This window comes from Rana temporaria, chromosome 4 (assembly GCF_905171775.1).
Source record: "Rana temporaria chromosome 4, aRanTem1.1, whole genome shotgun sequence".
NCBI lineage: Eukaryota > Metazoa > Chordata > Amphibia > Anura > Ranidae > Rana > Rana temporaria.
The window spans coordinates 454104906-454119251 of record NC_053492.1 but is presented as its reverse complement, the minus strand read 5'-3'; positions in this window follow the sequence as shown (position 1 = coordinate 454119251).

Sequence of the window (14346 nt, the reverse complement as noted above, 5' to 3'; positions counted from 1 at the left end):
GGCTCTTTGTTGCGCTACAATTACAGTATGTTTGAGGGGTGCCCTTTTTTCTACAATTTTGCTTTCCCAAAAAGATAATGCCACCCCCCCACCACCCCTAAAATAATCGAGATATTGTTCCCACACAGCACGTGCGCAACCAGTATTAAATTACTTTGTTCTTATAATAATTTAATGTTGTGCAGGGACATTTCTAAACATGTGCCACTACTAGAGACACACAGCAGGTGTGATATTTGAAGGAATTTTTCATTTTTTTTTTTCACTTTAAACATCATTAAAATCGCTGCTCCGCAAAAACGTCCGTTTTTAAAATATTTTTTTCGATTGATACATGTTCCCTGGGGCAAGACCCGGTTTCTGAAAGACGTTTACCAACATTAAATTGAATATTGGTCTTTAAAATGATCGTTTTTGAATTCGAACGTTCGAGTCCCATAGACTTCAATGGGGTTCTAAATGTTCGCGCGAACCCGCGGTCTGTTCGAACGTTCTGATGCGAACCGAACCCGGGTATGTTCGGCTCATCCCTAGTAAACATCCCTTGTAATAGAAAAAAGCATGACAGGTCCTCTTAAATATGAGATCTGGGGTCAAAAAGACCTCAGATCTCATATTTAGACTTAAATGCAATAAAAAAAAAAAAAAAAAAAAATTTGTCATTTAAAAAAATGACAACAAAAAAATTGTCTCTTTAAGACGCTGGGCGGGACTGACGTTTTGACGTCACTTCCGCCCAGCAAAGCTATGAGGACGGGTGGGGGCCATCTTCCCCTCACTCGAGTCCTCACACACTGGGCAGCAGCATCCGATCTCCTCCGCCGCTACCGACGGCTCCGGTAAGCGGCGGAGGGCGCGGAAGTGCGACGGGAGGGGGGGCCCTCTCCTGCCACCGATAACGGCGATCTCGCTGCGAATCCGCCGCAGAGACCACCGTTATCGTTTACACGGCCGCCCACTGAAAAGATGGATACCTCGGTTGTGGCAGCAGCTGCTGCCGTTACTGAGATATCCATCTTTAAAAAGAGGACGTACATATACAGTGGGTGGGTCGGCAAGTGGTTAATTATTTTTAACTTATTTTATATTCATACGTTTTGGTTATACTGTACATGTGTTTACATATTCAAGTCTTCTGAACTTGTAATGAGGCTTGGGTTATTTTTGACATTCAATTGTTCCTTTTTTTCCAGAGGGGGCGTGTGAAGGTTTTGTGTAATCACATGCTTCCTCGGGCTTTGATTCGATGTGAGGCTTGCACCGCAAGGTGTTTTTAGCCACTTCAGCCCGGAAGAACTGGCTGCCCAACGACCAGGTCATTTTTTGTGATTCGGCACTGCGTCACTTTAACTGACAATTGCGCGGTAATGCGATGCTGTTCCCAAACAAAATTTACGTCCTTTTTTTCCTACAAATAGAGCTTTCTTTTGGTAGTATTTGATCACCTCTGCGGTTTTTATTTTTTGCGCTATAAACAAAAGAATAGTGTAAATTTTGAAAAAAAAAACACAATGAAGGTTATTTACGAAAGGCAAATCCACTTTGCACTACAAGTGCAAAGTGCACTTGAAATTGCACTGAAAGTGCACTTGGAAGAGGTTCCAACTTGGTAGTTGGAACCTCTCCCTCAATACCGGATGGGGCTTATTCTCTAATCATCGAACTTGCTGTGTTGGATCCTGTTGAGGTTATCCCCTCATGACTGCCTGTTTAACTTATATGCTGTACAGTATACGAGTCCATCTTTTCTGGTAAGCGCGCCAACCTTATCCTTTGTTGATTGCACATTCTCACAGTCTCAAGTGTGAGAGACTTGTTATGCACTGGATTCATTCCTCATGATTTATTATCCCACGATGTTCAGCCATGAACCTTGATTTATTTTGAACATTGTTTTTTTTTTTTCATTTTTTTTTTCATTTATATCATCTTTTACGTTATTGGTCACCATACTCACATTTTGAACTCTACAGATTCACATTTGTATACTGTATGTCCTTTATTGTTCACAAACTTGAGTGCCACATTTTTGAATTTTGTGTTCTGTTTACACTACAGTGGGGATCGAAAGTTTGGGCACCCCAGGTAAAAATATGTATTAATGTGCATAACGAAGCCAAGGAAAGATGGAAAAATCTCCAAAAGGCATCAAATTACAGATTAGACATTCTTATATGTCAAAAAAAAATAGATTTTATTTCCATCATTTACACTTTCAAAATGACAAAAAACAAAAAAATGGCGTCTGCAAAAGTTTGGGCACCCTGCAGAATTTATAGCATGCACTGCCCCCTTTGCAAAGCTGAGACCTGCCAGTGTCATGGATTGTTCTCAATCATCATCTGGGAAGACCAGGAGATGTCAATCTCAAAGGTTTTAAATGCCCAGACTCATCTGACCTTGCCCCAACAATCAGCACCATGGGTTCTTCTAAGCAGTTGTCTAGAAAACTGAAACTGAAAATACTTGCCCTTCATTTTACTATTCCATACAGAAAATTAGAAAAGGATGACACTTTGTATTGAACGTAAGGTTGTATTAGGAAATGATGCTGCCATAGTCAAACTGTGAGATTATTTTACTAAAGACTGCGAAAATGTACTGTTGGAGAAATCATGTTTTCTATTCACAGCTATGAGTCAGTTATATGGCAATATGGCCTTGAACAACACACTACTTATGGGTGGGGCCTAGCCACCAAGTTCTAAATAATGGTGGACATTTGTGCTTACTGTATAGCCTTGCAGAGTAGTAGTGAAGGAGGGGTGCAAAGATGAGCTTTTTTTAAAAGATATATTTATTGAGTTTTATAGAAAAACACAATAGTACAAAAAAAAGAAGAAGAAACACTCAGAGCTATTTTCCAATGCTTCACAAAACATACCAGAATAGTAACGCAGATAATACACCAAATATCGAGGGTCAGATAAAACTGTAGGTCATAATACAAAGCATGGAGATACATTTAATGACTGTCTGGAGCAACAGGGGCAAGAGAAAAGCCTCATACACACGATCGGATTATCTAAACGGAATTGTGTGATGACAGGCTGTTGTCGGAAAATCCGACCGTTCGTATGCTCCATCGGACAAATGTTGTCGGATTTTCCACCAACAAATGTTGGATAGCATGCTTTAAAATTGTCCGCCAACAAATGTGTGTTTTCGGATTATCCGATCGTGTGTACACAAGGCCTGCCGTGTAGAGCTGACTGCGCAGGCGCCGTAAAGTGCCGAGTCCCAGCTCGGATATTTTCGGAAGGCGTGACGCGCTTAACCCGCACGTCAATCATCTATGCCTCGTCTTAGGAACGCCTACTCCCCGGGGGAGCGAGAACACGGAAAGCCGGGTGAAAACAACGATAAGACGGTAAGTACAGCGGAAAGAAAAAAAATCCAGCAGTATGCTGGATGTAACGGTATATAGATGTTTTAGGGTGAACCTCCGCTTTAAGTGGGTTAAAAAGTCAGCATTCTCAAACAGCATCAAACAAACGGGTCTTCTTCCGAAGCTCATAGGTGAGTTTAATAGTTAGAGGCTATTGTAGAGAAACTATAGCCATATGGGTATAGTGAGGACAGTAACATCAAGCACTTTTCATATTTGGAGATAGATAGGTCTCCAAAAATACCAAGGAGACAGTTTTTAGAGTGGGTAATATTGGGCAAACCGAGGGTCGAGGAGATGAAGATGTTGACCTCTAACCAAAAAAGCCTGAATGACTGGGCAGGTCCAAAGGCAGTGGAGGAAGTCAGCCACTTCTCTGCAACCTCTAAAGCAAAAAAGCGTTTTATGTAGATGTACGGGGGTAAAGTGACTATGGTGGAATCATTTAAGTTGGATAACGATATAGAAGGTGGAGATGACGGAGGATTTGTATGTCCCTTCAAACTCTGACCATTCTGGGTCTGTAATGTGAAGGCCGAGTGACAGCCATTTCTGTTGAGCCACCAAATATTTATCATTTGTGTCACTAGAAAGGTGAGCTTTATAGCAGAGGTGCAGAGTTGAGCGGTTGAGCAGGGGTATAGAGGTGAGCAGTGGAAGAAGTGATCCAGAGTTAGGCTGTGGAAGAGAGGTTTAAAGCTGAGCAGAGGGGAGCAGTGGAGGAAGGGTACAGAGGTAAGCAGTAGTTAAGGGGGGCAGCGGTAAGCTGAGTGCAGATGCGAACTGTTGAGTAGGGGTGTAGAGGTGAGCTGTGAAAGAGGGCTGCAGAGGTAAACTTTGGTGCAGGGATGCAGATACAGTGAGGAAAATAAGTATTTGAACACCCTGCTATTTTGCAAGTTCTCCCACTTGGAAATCATGGAGGGGTCTGAAATTGTCATCGTAGGTGCATGTCCACTGTGAGAGACATAATCAAAAAAAAAAATTCCAGAAATCACAATTTATGATTTTTTAACTATTTATTTGTATGATACAGCTGCAAATAAGTATTTGAACACCTGTCTATCAGCTAGAATTCTGACCCTCAAAGACCTGTTAGTCTGCCATTAAAATGTCCACCTCCACTCCATTTATTATCCTAAATTAGATGCACCTGTTTGAGGTCATTAGCTGCATAAAGACACCTGTCCACCCCATACAATCAGTAAGAATCCAACTACTAACATGGCCAAGACCAAAGAGCTGTCCAAAGACACTAGAGACAAAATTGTACACCTCCACAAGGCTGGAAAGGGCTACGGGGAAATTGCCAAGCAGCTTGGTGAAAAAAGGTCCACTGTTGGAGCAATCATTAGAAAATGGAAGAAGCTAAACATGACTGTCAATCTCCCTCGGACTGGGGCTCCATGCAAAATCTCACCTCGTGGGGTCTCAATGATCCTAAGAAAGGTGAAAAATCAGCCCAGGACTACACGGGAGGAGCTGGTCAATGACCTGAAAAGAGCTGGGACCACCGTTTCCAAGGTTACTGTTGGTAATACACTAAGACGTCATGGTTTGAAATCATGCATGGCACGGAAGGTTCCCCTGCTTAAACCAGCACATGTCAAGGCCCGTCTTAAGTTTGCCAATGACCATTTGGATGATCCAGAGGAGTCATGGGAGAAAGTCATGTGGTCAGATGAGACCAAAATAGAACTTTTTGGTCATAATTCCACTAACCGTGTTTGGAGGAAGAAGAATGATGAGTACCATCCCAAGAACACCATCCCTACTGTGAAGCATGGGGGTGGTAGCATCATGCTTTGGGGGTGTTTTTCTGCACATGGGACAGGGCGACTGCACTGTATTAAGGAGAGGATGACCGGGGCCATGTATTGCGAGATTTTGGGCAACAACCTCCTTCCCTCAGTTAGAGCTTTGAAGATGGGTTGAGGCTGGGTCTTCCAACATGACAATGACCCGAAGCACACAGCCAGGATAACCAAGGAGTGGCTCTGTAAGAAGCATATCAAGGTTCTGGCGTGGCCTAGCCAGTCTCCAGACCTAAACCCAATAGAGAATCTTTGGAGGGAGCTCAAACTCCGTGTTTCTCAGCGACAGCCCAGAAACCTGACTGATCTAGAGAAGATCTGTGTGGAGGAGTGGGCCAAAATCCCTCCTCCAGTGTGTGCAAACCTGGTGAAAAACTACAAGAAACGTTTGACCTCTGTAATTGCAAACAAAGGCTACTGTACCAAATATTAACATTGATTTTCTCAGGTGTTCAAATACTTATTTGCAGCTGTATCATACAAATAAATAGTTAAAAAAATCATACATTGTGATTTCTGGATTTTTTTTTTATTATTATGTCTCTCACAGTGGACATGCACCTACGATAACAATTTCAGACCCCTCCATGATTTCCAAGTGGGAGAACTTGCAAAATAGCAGGGTGTTTAAATACTTATTTTCATCACTGTATGAGCTGTGAAGCGGACTATCAGAGGTGATCACTGCAAGAGGGGTGCAGAGCTGAGCTGTGAAGAAGGCTATCAGAAGTGATCAGTGGAAGAGGGGTGCAGAGATGAGCTGTGAAGCAGGCTATCAGCGGTGATCAGTGGAAGAGGGATGCAGAGGTGAGCTGTGAAGCAGGCTAGCAGGGATGATCAGTGGAAGAGGGGTGCAGAGCTGAGCTGTGACATAGGCTAGCAGGGGTGATCAGTGGAAGAGGGGTTCAGAGGTGAGTTGTGAAGCAGGCTAGCAGGGATGATCAGTGGAAGAGGGGTGCAGAGGTGAGCTGTGACATAGGCTAGCAGGGGTGATCAGTGGAAGAGGGGTTCAGAGGTGAGCTGTGATGCAGCAGGGGTGATCAGTGGAAGAGGGGTGCAGAGGTGAGCTGTGAAGCAGGCTAGCAGGGGTGATCAGTGGAAGAGGGGTGCAGAGGTGAGCTGTGAAGCAGGCTAGCAGGGGTGATCAGTGGAAGAGGGGTGCAGAGGTGTGCTGTGAAGCAGGCTAGCAGGGGTGATCAGTGAAAGAGGGGTGCAGAGGTGAGCTGTGATGCAGAAGGGGTGATCAGTGGAGAGGGGTGCAGAGGTGATCTGTCAAGCAGGCTAGCAGGGGTGATCAGTGGAAGAGGGGGTAAGGAGTGATCTGTGTCGCAGCAGGGGTGATCAGTGGAAGAGGGGTGCAGAGGTGAGCTGTGAAGCAGGCTAGCAGGGATGATCAGTGGAAGAGGGGTGCAGAAGTGAGCTGTGTCGCAGCAGGGGTGATAATCAGTGGAAGAGGGGTGCTGAGGTGAGCTGTGACACAGGCTAGCAGGGGTGATCAGTGGAAGAGGGGTGCAGAGGTGAGCTGTAGAGCATGGTTGCAGAGGTCATCAGTGGAAGAGGAAAGCAGAGATGAGCTGTCGAAGAGGGGTACATCCTTGAGTGGTAGGGTGCAGGGGATTTATCAGTAGGTGGTGGAAGAGGGGTGCAGCGGACCATGGTTTAGGAGGGGTATGGTAGAGGTAAGCAGTGGATAAGAAGTACACAGGTAAGTGTTGGGAGAGGCTTATGCGAAAAGGGGGGGGATGTTTGTGTGTCTTAGTTAAAGATGCTGCAGCAACACATTCTACTACTTTTTTGCTACTACGTTCTCTCTACACTCCAGAGTCCTGTCGTTATGATATTGATTGTATCTCTGCGGAGGCAATACTCTTCCTGTCACTAAGTACTGAGGCCCAGATTCTCGTAGAGGCGCCTATCTATGGGCGGGCGTAGCGTATCTCAGATACACTACGCAGCCATAACTTAGTGAGGCAGGTCCCGTATTCACAAAGAACTTGCTCCCAAAGTTACGGCGGCATAGTGTAACTGTGCCGGCGTAAGGCTGCGTAATTCAAAGTAGGCTGGTGTGGGCGTGTTTTATGGTAATGAATAGTGACCCCGCGTGATTGACGCTTTTAACGAACGGCGCATGCGCTGTCCGTGAACGTATCCCAGTGCGCATGCTCAAAATTACGCCGCAAATAGTCAATGCTTTCGACGTGAACGTAACTTACGTCCAGCCCCATTCACGGACGACTTACGCAAACAACGTAAAATACGAGGCTGTTTGTACGTTTCTGACGTCCATACCTAACATGACTTACCCCTGCTTTATGAGGGGTAACTTTACGCCGGCGTATGTCTTACGTAAACGACGTATCTTGATACGCCGGGCGCACGTACGTTCATGAATTGACGTATCTAGCTAATTTGCATATTCAACGCGGAAATCTACAGAAGCGCCACCTAGTGGCCAGCGTAAATATGCAACTAAGATACGACGGCATGAGAGACTTACGCCGCTCGTATCAAAGCCAAATTTATGCGTAACTGATTCTAAGAATGAGGCGCATAGATACGACGGCTCTCATTCGGACTTACGACGGCGTACATGGCGATACGCCGTCGTAAGTCCTTTGAGAATCTGGGCCTGAGTGTCTACAGCCAGCTTCATCCTTCTGTCACTATGGTACCAATTGGATTTACCAAAGGCAAACAGGCTTTTCACTTTGCAAGGGAATTTAGCTTAGTTTAGTGAATGCGGTGAAGCTTTGCCGACTTCTCTCATCCAATCATGTGCAAGCAAAAATACATTTTTTTTTTTTTTTTTTATTCCTTGCATTAAATGTATTCATGTTAGTATAGAGACCTTTAATAATACACCTCCAAGGGTTCCAGAGTGAAACAAGACAACTTTTTACATCTAAAATGAAAAGTGAGGTAAATAATAATTCTTACATCTGCTACTCACCTAAGGAACAGTAAGGCCCATTTCCTTCCTCTTGGTTCACATCTATGCGTTTTTTAGTACATTTTCAGTTTTGCTGAAACACACCACAGTCCATTTAATATGATTTCCTATGGATCACGTGCATTTTATGGAAAGGGTCAGGGACTTTTTTTCTGGTTTTTGGTTCCATAGACATCAATGGATCAACAACGTGTATTGAAAAATGCAAAATGCACCTGGAATATGCAACCTGCAACCTGCATAGGTGTGAACCAGGCCTTAAACATCTCTGTGGGGGTTATTTACTAAAACTGCATGGTTCAAAATCTGGTGCAGCTCTGCATGTAAACCAAACAGCTTCCATGACTAGTGTAGTTACAATAGTGCAACCCTACCCTTTTACCACCCCCATTGTAACCCTCCCCTTTTACCACCACTCTTGACCCTTTTAACCCCAGTAACGACACTGACACAGTAAAATTGGAGTAAAAATTGGCCACAACAGCCATTCTTTATTTTTATAACCAAAATTAAATATTTAACCAAATTTTAGATAATAGGAATTTCCAACAATTCCAACTTTATTATTATTAACAATACTTTTTCCAAACTCTTTATTATTAACACCCGTCCCAATTGGTCTTTGACAGTAAAACCCCCAATTAACCTTTTCTTCACCACCACACTGCGTTACCATTACCATACCAGGCCTCCAGCCGACCCAGCTCAGAGACACCCCTTTTTACCCGCAGTGCACCGTAACCGTATTACAGCAGACACCGTTCTACTGCAATAACCCCATAAGGGGGCCATCCCACCGATGAGCCCCCCCAACCATTTCCATTCCATCAGTTAACTGTCACCATCAAAGACCAAGAACACCGCCACCGCTGTCGTGACAACCCTTCCATCGACCTGAAAGAGAAGAAAACAAACGCACAACACCTAACACACAACAAAACAGGGGAGGGTGGGTGGGAAAACCTGCCTCCTTGTGTCTGATCTTCCCGGGCTGTGCACGTGGGCGCCCCGCTTCCCTCTTTATACCGCTCCACCCCCTTCAACAAATTAACCTATAGCCACTCCCCTGAGACCTCCTTCAGCCTTAACCCCTTGTTGCCTTCATCCACACAAGTCATGCCCGGCCCTTCGTTAGTTTTCTTCTTTTCTCTGTCACTCCGGGCCTCACTGGTTTTTTGATCAAAGCTTAAAGGGGTTGTAAACCATCATGTTTTTTCACCTTAATGCATCCTTTGGTCACTGAGTGCCCCCAGCCCTTCTGTTTTACCCGCCTGAGTCCTGTAATTCCCACGCCGGAGATGCGCTCCGCTCTTGATTGGATAGATTGATAGCAGCGCAGCTATTGTCTCCCGCTGCTGCCAATGACGTGGGCACTGGGGCCCAGTCCGGCATTCTGCGTCTGTGGTAGGCAAATGCTGGACTTGGGAGCGCGCCCACAAGGTAACCCTCCCCCCCCCCCCAGGAGAGTGCTTCTCCTAGGGGGTTATACGATGCGGGGTGAAGCTACCAGCGCCACCGTGGGACCCCAGAAGTCAAGGAGCGGGGCCACTCTGTGCAAATCTAACTGCACAGTGGAGGTAAGTATGACATGTTTGTTGTTTAAAAAATAAATAAAGCTTTGCAATCAGTTTAATTGAACAAGCTGAAGTTAGAAGCCAATTGGCTGCCATGTACAGCTGCACCGGATTCTGAGTGCTACCGTTTTAGTAAATTTCCCCCTATGTGCCCACAATGCAGAATGCATCAAATACAAGCTGGTGTAGGCTTTCTGTACAGTTGGTAAAAAAAAAAGTTGCTTGAAGGGAATTTTGGACTTCTTATATTATGATAAAAAATAATATTTAAAAAATATATATATGTTAAAACTAGTATATGAACATTTTGTATTCTTATGTCAGCATAGAAGCTCCCAGTTCCTTGTTGCATGTCTTCAATCACTTCTTAGATTAGATGAATTATAGGACTGACTCACTCCATTCTCTCCCTTTCCCTTCTTGCCTGTTATGATGGCCCCATATGAAGCCGTAATCAGAGAGAGTCAGTCTAAAGGCAATCAGCTCCTGCTGAGCTCTCTTTAGAAAACCTAGAAAGCTGTAGTAGAGTGTTTTCAGTGTGCCTTCTATTCATTGGTATTTGTAAAATCAAAATTTTATATACACGTTTTAATAAAAAATAAAAAAACAGTTTAATAAACTTTAAAGCTGAACTCTAGGCACACAGATAAATACACAAATGAAATATATCCCAACCAAAAGATTTGTATTGCTGTTCCTCCAGATCTAAGATTTACACAGCTCTCTTAACCACTTTAATACAGCGTTTCGTCACCACCCGGAGCATGCTGGGACTGTGACGTCATAAGAGGCCTATATAAAAAAAAAATCGGTGTGGGGGATTCCCCTTAAGATCCATACCAGACCGAGGCTCTTGGTATCATCCTGGGGGGAACCTCACGCAAATTTTTTTTTTCATTTTCGCGGGGGTTCCCCTTCAAGATTCTCCGCACACGAGCCGCCCCGCAAGTCGGATCATCTTGATCCGACTTCTGGTGCGACCTCAATTCAAAACGATGGGCCCCCATAGGGAACCATTGATTTTGAATAGAGAAAGAAACGCTGGACGAGGCTTAACACAGCGTTAAGCCTCGTTAAATCACGTTTTCCGGCATCTGACGTTTTTACAGCTCTAACGCTGGAGCTTCAGAACGCGCTGGTCCTGTTTTTTTTTTTTTGCAGCTTAAAAACGGCTCGGCCATTTACAGCTCAAAAACTTCATGGTGGGCATGAGGCCATAGACTAACATGGAGAGCCTTTTTTAAGCTGCAAAAAACGCTCAGAAAAGTGGCTGTAAAAACGTCCGTGGGCATGAGGCCTTATCTCTATTGCGGGACCCGACAATTCATTATAGCAGAGATGAGGAGGAGGGGTTATGTAGATGTGGGGGAGGGGTTATGAATATGAGGGAGAGGAGATGTGGAGGAGGGGTAATGAAACTAAGAAGAGGGGAAGGGTTATGAAGATGAGGAGATAAGGAGGGGAGGAGATGAGGGGGTTATGAAGAGGAGGTGGGAGGCGATGAGGAGGAGGGGTTATGGATATTTGGGGAAGGATATGAGGGGGAGGAGTTGGGGAGATGAAGGGGAGGGGTTATGTAGATAAGAGGGGAGGAGATGAGGAGGAGGGGTTATAAAAATTAAAGGAGTTGTAAAGGAAAACGTTTTTTTTTTGCTGAAATTACTGTTTACAGGGTATAGAGACATAACAGTTAACTGATTCCTTTTAAAAATGATTAAAAATAGATAAAAATCAATCATATAATGTACCTGTAGTTTCAGTTTCATTTATGCATCTAGTTTTATGCTTCTGTGAAGTACAGAGACACAGAGCCAATAGAGGGCAGTGATGGTTTGTAAAACGAAAGTGATTGGTTCTGAGGGGTTTAAGACACACAGTAATCACACCTCCTTGATTAGTGCCATAGAGAGTAAGCTTCCATGACTTTTTTCATCAGGAAACAGAACAGAGAAGGATCACAGCAACATCATAGCAAAAACGAACAATGTGGACATGAAAACAGGACTGCAGTAAGGTAAAGGAAGCTATTTAGCTAGAAAAAAAATTCCTTTAGTGACCCTTTAAAAAGAGGGGAAAGGTAATGGAGATGAGGAGGAGGGGTTATAGAGATGTGAGGAATATGAGGGGGAGGGGTTATGGAGATGAGGGGGAAGAGATGAGGAGGAGGGGTTATGAAACAAAGAAGAGGGGAAGGGTTATGGCAATAAGAAGGGGAGGAGATGAGGGGGAGGGGTTATGTACATGAGATGGGAGGAGATGGGGTTATGGAGAAGTGGGGGGGATATGAGGGGAGAGGTTATGTATATGAGGTGGGAGGAGATGAGGAGGAGGGGTTATGGAGATGTGCGGGGAAGATGAGGGAGAGCAGATGAGGAGTTATGAAACTAAGAAGAGGGGAAGGATTATGGAGATAAGGAGTGGAGGAGATGAGGAGGATTGATAATGGAGAAGAGAAGGAGGGGGTTATGGATGTAAGAAAAAGTGGAGCAGATGAGGAGGAGGGATTATGGAGATAAGCGGGAAGATGAGGAGGAGGGGTTATGGAGATAAGCGGGAAGATGAGGAGGAGGGATTATGGAGATAAGCGGGAAGATGAGGAGGAGGGATCATGGAGATAAAGAGGAGAGAGGAAATGAGAAGAAGGGGTTATAAATATGAGGAGGGGGGAGGAGATTAGGGAGAAGAGTTTATGGAGATGAGGAGGGGAAGGAGATGAATAGAGGTTATGTAGATGTGTGTGTGTGTGGGGGGGTGAGAAAAAGTTATGGAGATAATGATGGGGGAAGGACATGAGGAGGGATTATAAGGATAAGAGGTACGGTTATGGAGATGAGGGAGAAGAGGTGAGGAAGAGAAGAGGAGGGGTTATGGAAATAAGGAGGGAGGAGGACATGAGTACAAGTTAGAGATGAGGAAGGAGGAGGAGGAGTTTTGGAAATAAGGGGTGAGAGAGATGAGAAGGAGGGGTTATGGAGATACGGAGGGGGGTGGAGATGGGGGAAGGGTTATGGAGATGAGGAGGAGGGGTTATGGAAAAAAGGAGCGGGAGAAGATGAAGAGAGGTTATGAAGATAAGGAGGGGGTGGAAGAAATGAGGAGGAGGGGTTATGGAGAAGAGGAGGAGGGGTTATGGAGATGAGGAGGAGGGGTTATATAAATAAGGAATGGGAGAAGATGAAGAGAGGTTATGAAGATAAGGAGAGGGTGGAGGAAATGAGAAGGAGGGGCTATGGATATGAGGAGGAGGGGTTATGGAGATGAGGAGAAGGGCTTTTGGAGCTAAGGAGGGGGGGAGAAGACGAAGAGAGGTTATGGAGATGAGAAGGGGGGTGGAGGAAATGAGGAGGAGGAGTTATGGATATGAGGAGGAGGAGTTATGGCTATGAGGGGGAGGGGTTATGGAAATGAGAAAGGGGAGATGAGAAGAGATCTTTGTTGTTTGCAATGAAGTAATACCGGCTGACGGTACATGCTTAGGAGTTTTGAGCTGTGTTGTCATGTTTATATGGTGGCAGGAGCAAGCTATATTTATTACACATTGAGAATTTTCTGTACCTGCTGCATTTTTAAAGTGGAATTAAACACCCACTAAAATAATTTGTAAACAGGCCCCCAGGAGGTTTATGACATAATGTGCTAGTATTCACCACATACTAGCACATTATGGCAGACTTTGCTGTCAAAGCATGCCCTCCAGTGCTGTGTTATCAGCGCTCAGATGCTCCCATCTTCTCCCAGTCTTCCATCCGGGTTCTCTCTGTTCCGCCAGTTGAATGACTGGACCGCGATGACGTCACTCCCATGCATGTGACGTCATCACGGCACAGAGCGGTGCCATAAATGTGCGCTGAGTTGGACATGTGTGACTCAGCTTGCATTACCGCTGACAGCCATGGGGAAGCATTTATGATGGAAGAGAATCTTAAAAGAGTCATAAAAATATAGGTGTGCGCAGCCTATTGCATTAGGGTGTGCACCCCAAAACTTAAATATATTTGCATGTGTATATACAGTATACTGATGGTGTCAGCAGAGCGGTGGACGGTGTCAGTTGGGCAGAGATTGGTTTTAGTAGGTCAGTGGACAGTGTCAGTAGTTTATTTTTATTATTATATATTTATTTTATTTTAGGAGCCCCATTAGGGAGCTTTGGTGAAATATCAGGGGTCTATTTTTGTGCGTTACTGCACGCTTAACGCAGTATATTTCTGTGCATTACTGCATGTTTAACGCAGTATATTCCAGTGTGTTACTGCACGTTTAATGCAGCATATTTCTGTGCATTAGTGCACGTTTAACGTTGTATATTTCGGTGTGTTATGTGCCGTTTAATGCTGTATTTTTCTGTGCGTTAGTGCATGTTTAACGCAGTATATTTTGGTGCAATCGGCACAACACAGGGTGATTAGGGTGTGCCTGTGCGCACGCCTATGCATAAAAACCCTTCCCGTCAGATTCTGCCAATGCTGGCCAGCTTTGCCAGCCAATCACATGAAGGTGCGATACCGCAACTAATGAAAAACCTTTCCTGTGTGTTTTTAATGCTTTTTTTGTTACTTTACTGAATGATCCTGTGCATTTTATTACACTTCTAAAATTACACTTACCAAAATAACTGAA